Here is an 8,785-nt window from a genome sequence, read left to right on the forward strand (position 1 = left end):
CCTCGAAGCACCATTCCTGTAGCCGCCAGTTGGTTTCCGCGATGCACATTTCATGCCGTCTGCCTCATCCATCACTGGCAGGATAGAAGAAAAAACCACCTGTGCCCCCATCTCCTTCAGCACGCACCCCAGAGCGTGGTAGTCCTCCATCAGGCGATCAGGGCTCCTCCTGGCCGCATCGTTAATACCCACATGGACTAGGACCATAAGGTAATAATCGGTGGGCTGGATTACGGTCTGGAGCATCCCTTTCACGTCCTGAATCCTTGCTCCAGGTAGGCAGTAAACCTCACATGCCGAGGGGTCCCGGCGACAGATAGAGCCCTCCGTACCTCTCAGGATGGAGTCACCAATGACGATCACGCATTTAAGTGATCAGAAGCTGTTTTAAACCTGTAACAGAACAGATGTTCAGTGCACATAAATCAGTTCAAAAATGGCTGAAACCAGTTTGAGACAAACCTTGTTGAATGTGGTATCAGAGTTAACTGATTTGGCTCAAGCCAGTTTATGCAATGTCTGTCCCAGACTCCTTGCTGATTTAAGATAAACCAGAGTCCCCCAGCATACTGACGTGCTCTTGGGCTAGGTGGGGCTCTCTGCTCCATGGCAGAGCTGGCCCCTCCCCTCTGCATCTGCCTGGCTTCAAAGAAATGTTGTTTGAGAAGAGCTGTTTTCTCCCCTCCCTCCCCCTCACCACTCTCTGCTAAGCACAAATTCCCCTCTCCTCTCTGCCTTGCTGAGAGGTGTCTGTGTATTAGCCAGCAGACCACATGTTGGGTCTGTGCTGAATCAACAAATAGCTGGTAATGTCCCTCTGTTTTCTTAATGGGGCAATAAACACTGACATAAGGGTGATAAGCACTGTTATCAGCTCCCCCCTCCCCCATTTGCTTGCCTGTCAGTTTTCTGAAAGCAGTATACAGAAGCAGGTTGGGAGAGTGAAAAGCTCCATATCATCAACACATTCATGCACTGCACACTCCCCCTTGCCTCAGAGTGCTAGCCCAGGGCTTCAGGCTGGCAACACTCCTGCCCCTTGAGCAGTGAGTGGGGAAAAGCCTGGACATGCAGGCAGAGTGGGGGTTCACACCCCTCCCTAATCAGAACCCTGCTTGGGCCTGGCCATGCCCCCCTCAGTTTAACACTGTGGAAGGGCAGGGAGGGTTGCTCTAGCACCTCCTGGCTTCCAGCCTGAGTCACTGTGTTGCCCTGAGGGTTCAGGCCAATGCTCAGGATCTCAATATTGCACTATTAGACAGAAGGGCATGGTGTACAATTGCACATGCACACATAAAAACCAATTAAGCACACATACACTAACTAGGTGTATACACCCCTACTAGGCATACACACTCACACTAGCAACTCAGATACACACAAGTTCAAAATAACCAGTCTAGGTTCATGCATACCTATCACCAGTTTAAGTCCATACACACTACGCACACCAAATTTAGACAGAATCAGTTACCAGTTACCAACACCTGCTCATCCAATACACATACGTGGATTACTAATTCATATACCACACACACACCATGATATCTATATATTTATATATATGTGTAGTCATGAATTCACACACATGCCACCCACCTACACATACACACAAGTGAGTTCCTAAGTTGGGTGTTGTGATGTGTATGTATGTACGTGCTTGGTGTACTTGGGATACCTGGGGAAAGGTTAAAGTAAGAAAGTAGAAGTTTAGGGAGTGAAAGTTGCTGGAAGTGAAAGTTACTGGGACTGGGATTAGACCCGGTAGACTAGAGGGGTCTAGACTGAAGAACTCAGGCTCAGGGATAACTTTAAGTTAATTGATCATAATTGATTAAAAGACAACACCTAAAGCCTGCAGAACAGGGGAGTGATGCCAGCACAGAGGCTGGGACTGGAGCCAGGGCTATGGGGGAGCTGAAAAGGTAGCTGGGAAGAGGGAAAATGGGACTAAGGGAAAGTGTGGGTGTTAAAGAGGGGCTCTGGGTATGGGGATACAGAGGATGGCTCTGGGGCAGCTAGAGAAGTTGCAGGGAGTGGCAGTAGGTACTGGTAGCTGGAGAAAGGCTCCAGATGCTGGAGAAAACTGCAGGACAGACATGAGGAGCTGGGAAGCTGTGGGGTGGGGGAGATGACTACAGAAGGTGAGGGGGAAGCCTGAAAACAGAGAGATGAACAGCAGAAAATCACAGGAAAAGCAGCAGGAGAGACTGAAAGGCAGCAGGGCAGTGGGAAAGCAGAGAAAGGCAGCAGAAAGTCACAGGGAAAGGGCAGTAGATGGCACAGGAGGCTGAAAGGCAGAAGGGACAGCATGAAAGCAAGGAGAGGCTGAGAGGTGGCGGAAAAGGGGAGATGGAATTGGGAGGAGACCAGGAAACTAGCAGAGAAGAAAGTCTGGAACTGAGAGAGAGAGAGAACGAGGCTGGAATTTAACATAGGGAAGGGACTGGGATTCAGTAAAACATGACCCAACTCAGGGCTGCAAATGACAATGGTTTTATTGAACGGGGAGATGGTGACACAATGTCTTATTTGTTCCCTTGCACCCACCCACACACACACAATGGCAGCAGGGGTTAGAGAGGCTTGGTGCTGAGGCTGAAGTCCACTGAAGTCCAGGAGGAAAGAGAGAGACAGAGAAAGAGAGAGACAGAGTCCAAATTGTAGGAGGAGGTATGCAGGTAATATCTACCTATCCCAGGCTGGAAAAGGGGTCCTTGTCCAGTAGGTGTTGTCCAGAGGGGGGTCACTGGCAGGGTCTCTGTGTGGATAGGTGATGTGCCATGGTGCTGGTCCAGATGGAGAGGGTGTCCCACTGGGTCTGTCTTCACTGCTTCTTCTTATAGGGGCAGACCTTGTGTGACCCTAGTGATAGGAGGCATGCCCAGGCAAGGGTCAGCCCCTGGCGTACTGAGTATGTGTGCTCTATGCAGGGATGTGCAGTTTCAGGTGTCTGTAATGGTGGGGTACAATGCTGGAGTTGCTGGTTCTGCAGGGTCTTTTGTCTTTCAAATGGTGGGTTCTTGTCTCTGTTCCTCGGTGAGGTCCGTCATTCCTGGATGAATCGATGCAAGGTGATGGCCCAGTCATTACAGGCCATTCAGCAGAGGCCTGCTACCATTGTATTTCAATCATTCCCAATCATTTTAATTCATCCAGGAACCAATTCACATGGGAGGGGTATGTGACTCAAACAGTTGCAACATGGGATGCCCAGGCAGAGGACACAAGATGGAGGCTTGACATATAAAATGGAAACGTGACATGACTTTGGTTCACTTACAAACACTGGCCTAAACCACACAATATCCATATGAAATAATAAAAATCAACACAAAAATGATAATAATACAATATACAACAGTAAAAATCAATACAAACCTAATAATTATACAATATAAAATAGTGGAAATCCAAAATCAAAAACTTGCTACCAAAATAAAAATGTTAAAGCTTATCCTAGGTCTGAGCTCACTTATACTTATCTATAGCAAATAGAGAGGGAGAGAAAAAGTCAGAAATGTTTGGGGAAGGGGATGGAATGCATTTAAAAAAAAACTGGGGGTTTTGCTACAACTGCAGGCATGTGCCTGAGTTCCCTCAGTCCAGAGGGATTGTCTGTATGGATGGAAGCTGGTCAGGTTAGATCAGGGGTAGGCACTGTTTTTTGGCTGGACTGCTGAAAAACCCCACAATGCCTATCTTGGAAGGTGCCAGAGTGCCAGCATGCCATAAAAACAAAATGAGGGCAGGGACTACATGGCAGGATGCCTTTTTTGTGCCCCTTGCCCCCCACCCAAATCCTCTTCCCCCCAGCTGTGCTGCCCCTTATCTGCCACCCAAAGCCCTTGCCCCCCATCCCTGCTGCCCCTTGCCCCCCACCCAAAGCTGCTTCCCCCAAGCCCAGGCTCTGTGGCTGTCAGCATCTACCCAGAACCTGGGCCAGCTGCAAACATCTGCTGCCTCTCTGCCCCAGCCCCAGCTGCCGCCCAGCCTCAGACCCAGCCCCAGGCTCCAGAGAGGCAGCACATACTAGCAGTTCTTCCCACTGTGCTGCCCTCACTGCTTCTGCAAAGCAGCGTTGTAACCTGGTGCAGTAGGGCACAGTATGGAGCGCAGAAAGCTGCCTGCTCCAAGCTCCCCACTGCCCTGCCACACTTCCCCTGCAGATGTGGGCAGCAGCAAGGGGCACAACCCTGTGCTGCTGCCAATGCTGTTTGCGTGCTCACAGGGGAAGTGTGGCAGGGCAGCAGGGAGCTTGGAGCAGGCAGCTTTCTGCGCCCCTTCCCCCCTGCTGTGTCCTGCCACTCTGAGTTCCAATACTGCTTTGCAGAAGCAGCGAGGGCAGCACAGTGGGAAGAACTGCTAGTATGTGCTGCCTCTCTGGAGCCTGGGGCTGGGGCTGGGGCTGGGTCTGAGGCTGGGCGGCAGCTGGGGCTGGGGCAGAGAGGCAGCAGATGTTTGCAGCTGGCCCAGGTTCTGGGTAGATGCTGACAGCCACAGAGCCTGGGCTTGGGGGAAGCAGCTTTGGGTGAGGGGCAAGGGGCACATGTGCCGGGGGTTGCTGACCTCTGTTATAAAACATTTATCAGTATCTTTGAGCTCCACCTCTACTTTAGATGATGAATTCTTCAAAAGATAGAAGCAATGAAAACATTTAATAGGAAGAACAATACTTCTAGCCTTCATAATTTTGTGATATTTACTATTTTTGTTAAGGCCCCAGTTCCTGGAATTATTTGATTGGATCAGAATCTCAGCTTCCACTTTTAAAGTTTAGCCATCAGAGCTTCCTGGAATTGCTTGAAAATATGGCCTGGTTATAGCTGAAATGTTCAGGAACTTTTTATTTCTTGATTTTTAAGTCATCCTCATCATTTGGAGGGCTTGATTCATGAGTTTGGAGTACTCTGCATTCATTATAGTAGGTGGTTTCATAATTGGATTGAAAAGTTAAAACCAAAATCTATAAAAGCATTGGAGAACCAGCAAGCTACTTCAATGTAAGGGAGACCTGGGTACTGTGGCATGATTATTTCTGAAATGTTTCAACAAAACATATCAGAGAGAAAGTTAGTCTCTTCAGAAAAAAAGGACGAGAATTAGGGCTGTGTGAAACACCACCATTTTGTTTCGAGTTCTGTTTCACCATTTTGAAGAGACAGCATTTTGTTTCATTTCAAAGCACTGTTCCTTTTCATTTCATCAAAACTGTTTTACTGTTTCAGTGCATTTTGACATTTTGCCCATAGGCTATAATGAGGAATCATGAAAATGACTATAGCTTTGTCATTTCTTGATTGATTCAGATGAAATTTACAGGGATGGTAGCCCCTTCTGAGGGCATGGATCCTGCCAAGTTTTAAGGACATAAGTGCAGGGCTTTCTTGGACACTGCAACTCAAACTGCTAAAAACAAAACTTGTGTCACTTGCCAGCAGTGGCAGCCTCCTGTCATCCTGCACACAGATCTGGGCGCCTGCACCCCCAGGAGGGCTGTGGAGTTGTGCCAGACTCCTCCCAGGACTCCTCCTCCCGTATGTGCGTGCAGGATGACAGGAGGTTCCCGCTGTCACCTGGGACTGGCTCTGGGCACAGCCCACACCCAGAGCCAGGAAGACTGCTGCTGCCACTGGCCCCAGGCAGCAGTGGCAGCCTCCTGCCATCCTGCATGTAGCCATGGAGCTCAGCCTCGCAGCAGGAGGAGGCAGGAGAACCAGGGACAGAGCAACTCAGTGTGCAGCCCTGGCAAGCACAGCCTGGTGGAGGGAGGCTCCACAGCCCCATGGAGCTGAACCTGGCCGTGGGAGGCAAGGGAGAGCCACTGGCCAGGGCTGCATTCGGAGTCAGGGCTGTGCTCAGAGTGTCTCCACCACTGGCTCTCCCAGTACCTCCAACCACCACGCTGAGCTCCATGGGGCTGGCAGAGCCGCTTGGAGTGCAGACCTGCGGCGGGAAGCGGGGAGAGCTTCCCACCCCCCCGCTGCTTCAAAACTCGAAGTGTTTTGAAATGTTTCGAGTGCCCTCATTTCATTTTAAAGCTGTTTCAAAACCTTTTGTTTCATTTCAATTTTGCTGTTTCAAGCTCAAAATGCACCAAAACAGCTTCAAAATGAAACACCTGGCAAAATTTCGCACAGCCCTAATGAGAATTGAAAAATCCAAAGCAGTAGAGCTCCATGTACTTAGACCCAGAACACAAGTTTGAAATAATGGTTGCTGGAGACTCTTTTAGATTTCATAAAACTTTAGGAATGATTCAGAAAAAAATTACTGAGACTTCTTTTTTATAAAAGCTGGTGAATTTCTAATATAGCTAGAAGATTTTCAGGTGGCCTAAAACTGGCATAATTTCATTGAAGTTGGTAGTTACATTGACGTACATAGCTGAGTATTTGGCCTATAAGGATTTAACTATATACACCAAACTTGCTCATGTCTTGAGTCCTTTTCCATCAGCAGGTAAAAAATAATCTGCTTTAATGAGACACCAAGGTGCTGCTTCAACAGACACATACAAAATATTGTTAAATCCCATAGTTTTTCACTGAATAGGAATCAACTCAGGCAAGAGCCTTCCTGAATAGTGGCCTTGTGTTCTTTTTAAAAATCTAGATTATAATTTTTCTTTCTCCAAAGCCTTCAAGAATTTAAAAAATGGCTGAGAGATTTAAAACAGGATTAAGCCAGGCTTTACCCACCAAGGTGTCCAATTAGTTTTAACCATGTTTTTATTGTACCAGAGGAAGCAACACAATTTATGGATCATTAGGCCAGTAAAGCCAGGATGGAGGTAGTCAAAGTTATTTTAAAATAGGGCCCAATGCAGCTATTTTTCTCAGTTTTTTATGCTCTGTATTTTATTTTTTGTTACTGCCTCTATAATTCTGAAAATTACTTCTTATTGTATAATTTTACTTTATTTCAGTGTTAAATCTCTGATATTGCGTGAAACAGAGCAGAGCGTTACATAACAAAGAAATAACAAAGAAATGATTACTTTCTCTGTCAAAGTTTTCCTACCATGCACTTTATGGAAGCTTTCCTCTCAAACAGGGTTTCTCTTTAGTCACATTGAGGGTACTTACTGCTGGTCATAATTTATATATATATATATGTGTGTGTAAAATACTATAATTATAATACATGCCTTTGAGGACACATGATCACAGCATATATTTTTAACTTTGCTTTCTCCAAAGGGACCTAATTGTACAAGTTGTTTTCTCCATAGGGTGTTAGAGTACATTTGTCTGTGTAGGCTCATTAGAATCTGAGAAGCAAGATTTGTAAGGTGAGTTACTATCTTCCATTGGACCAACTTCTATGGGTGGGAGAGGTGAGAGAAGCTTTTCGGTTTCAAGCACTTTTCATCTACTCCAGGAAAGGAGTCATTAACAGTCCAAGTTAAATTCAAGTTAGAATAGTTGTTTTAATTTAACCCAGCTATGTTGATGAATGTAATTAATTTGACCACTTGAAGGGAAAATGGGCAGTTATCACCTGTAGAGCAAAAAGTTAGAAAGAGGAGCGGGGAGATAAGTTATAATCAGTTTGTAGCAGACTGGCAGCTCAAGGAGCCTGGGAGCAGGGTCTACAGCCTGCAGGGCTCCAGCCCAGCTATGAGTGGTAACCCTAATTACAGACTACTCAGGAGGACTGAGCCAGCTGAGGAAGATAAGTAATGGCCACAGGAAGCCATGAGGCTTCTGGAGGGGAAGCCAGAGAGGGATTTCCAGAAAGGACCAGAGAGTTTCTAGGAAAGGAGTTAAGGACAAGAGATACATGGGGACAGATAGAACTGAGAGAGAGAGAGCCTACTAGTGGAAATGTAGGGAGAGAGGTTTTGGAGAATAGAGACTTACTGCGGGGGGAGGAATAAGAGGAGCCTGAGAGTCAAGGCAGGAGAACTGAGAAGCAGGACTGTGTGAAGACTGAGCAGCAGACAGCCAGAGCCATCTTCTCAGAAGCTGGAGAAGTCTCAAGACAATGAGTGTGTCTTGTGTGGACTATTCTAAGATGTGTTACTGAGGACTGAGTTATGTTTAAGAGTTTCCTGTAGGGCAAGCATGCTTGGCAAATAAGGGACTGAGTTAACTTAACTCTGAACCCACTACAGTGTTATAGAACTGGTGTTTCTGAGCCTGTCATTTTTGTGTCCAGTAAAATTACTTAAGCTGTTCTTCTGAAGGTGTTTGTAAGTTTCCCTTAAGGATAAGCCTATGAAGTCAGAGATCCAATGGCTGTTTTATGATGTGTTCTCCTAGTGGTCATAGGGTGTTTCCGTCATGTATACAATATAGCAGGAATTTGCTAAGGAGCATACTGTTTCTTTGACTTTACTTACATGGTTTCCAAGAGGGCTTTGGGTAAATGGGATGAGATATAATGTGTTATGCTAGCATGTGAAGGATAACATGATGGCTTAATGTGGGATGCGTTGTCTAATTCCTACATATTAAGATTTTATCAGGCTGTCAGGCACATGTTTAGGCCTTTTGAAAAGTACACATAGTTCAATCGGGTCTCATATCCTCATCTTGTAATCTTACACCTTTTTCCATTAAATGATACAGAATTTTTTTCCTTGATGGATTAAACTCTTCCCAGTTTATATTCATGTGATATCTTGGGCCTTTATACTGCAAAATATAAGCACATGCTCAATGTTATAATCTTTAATGTTCCATTTCACACCTATGAGCATCAAATTGAGTTTGTGTGTCTACAGGATCACAGTCCCAGTAACTAACTACCAGCTGCAGGTTAGACCTGTTTAGTATTA

Source organism: Crocodylus porosus, unplaced genomic scaffold, assembly GCF_001723895.1.
Source record: "Crocodylus porosus isolate Cpor-Errol unplaced genomic scaffold, CroPor_comp1, whole genome shotgun sequence".
Lineage (NCBI taxonomy): Eukaryota > Metazoa > Chordata > Crocodylia > Crocodylidae > Crocodylus > Crocodylus porosus.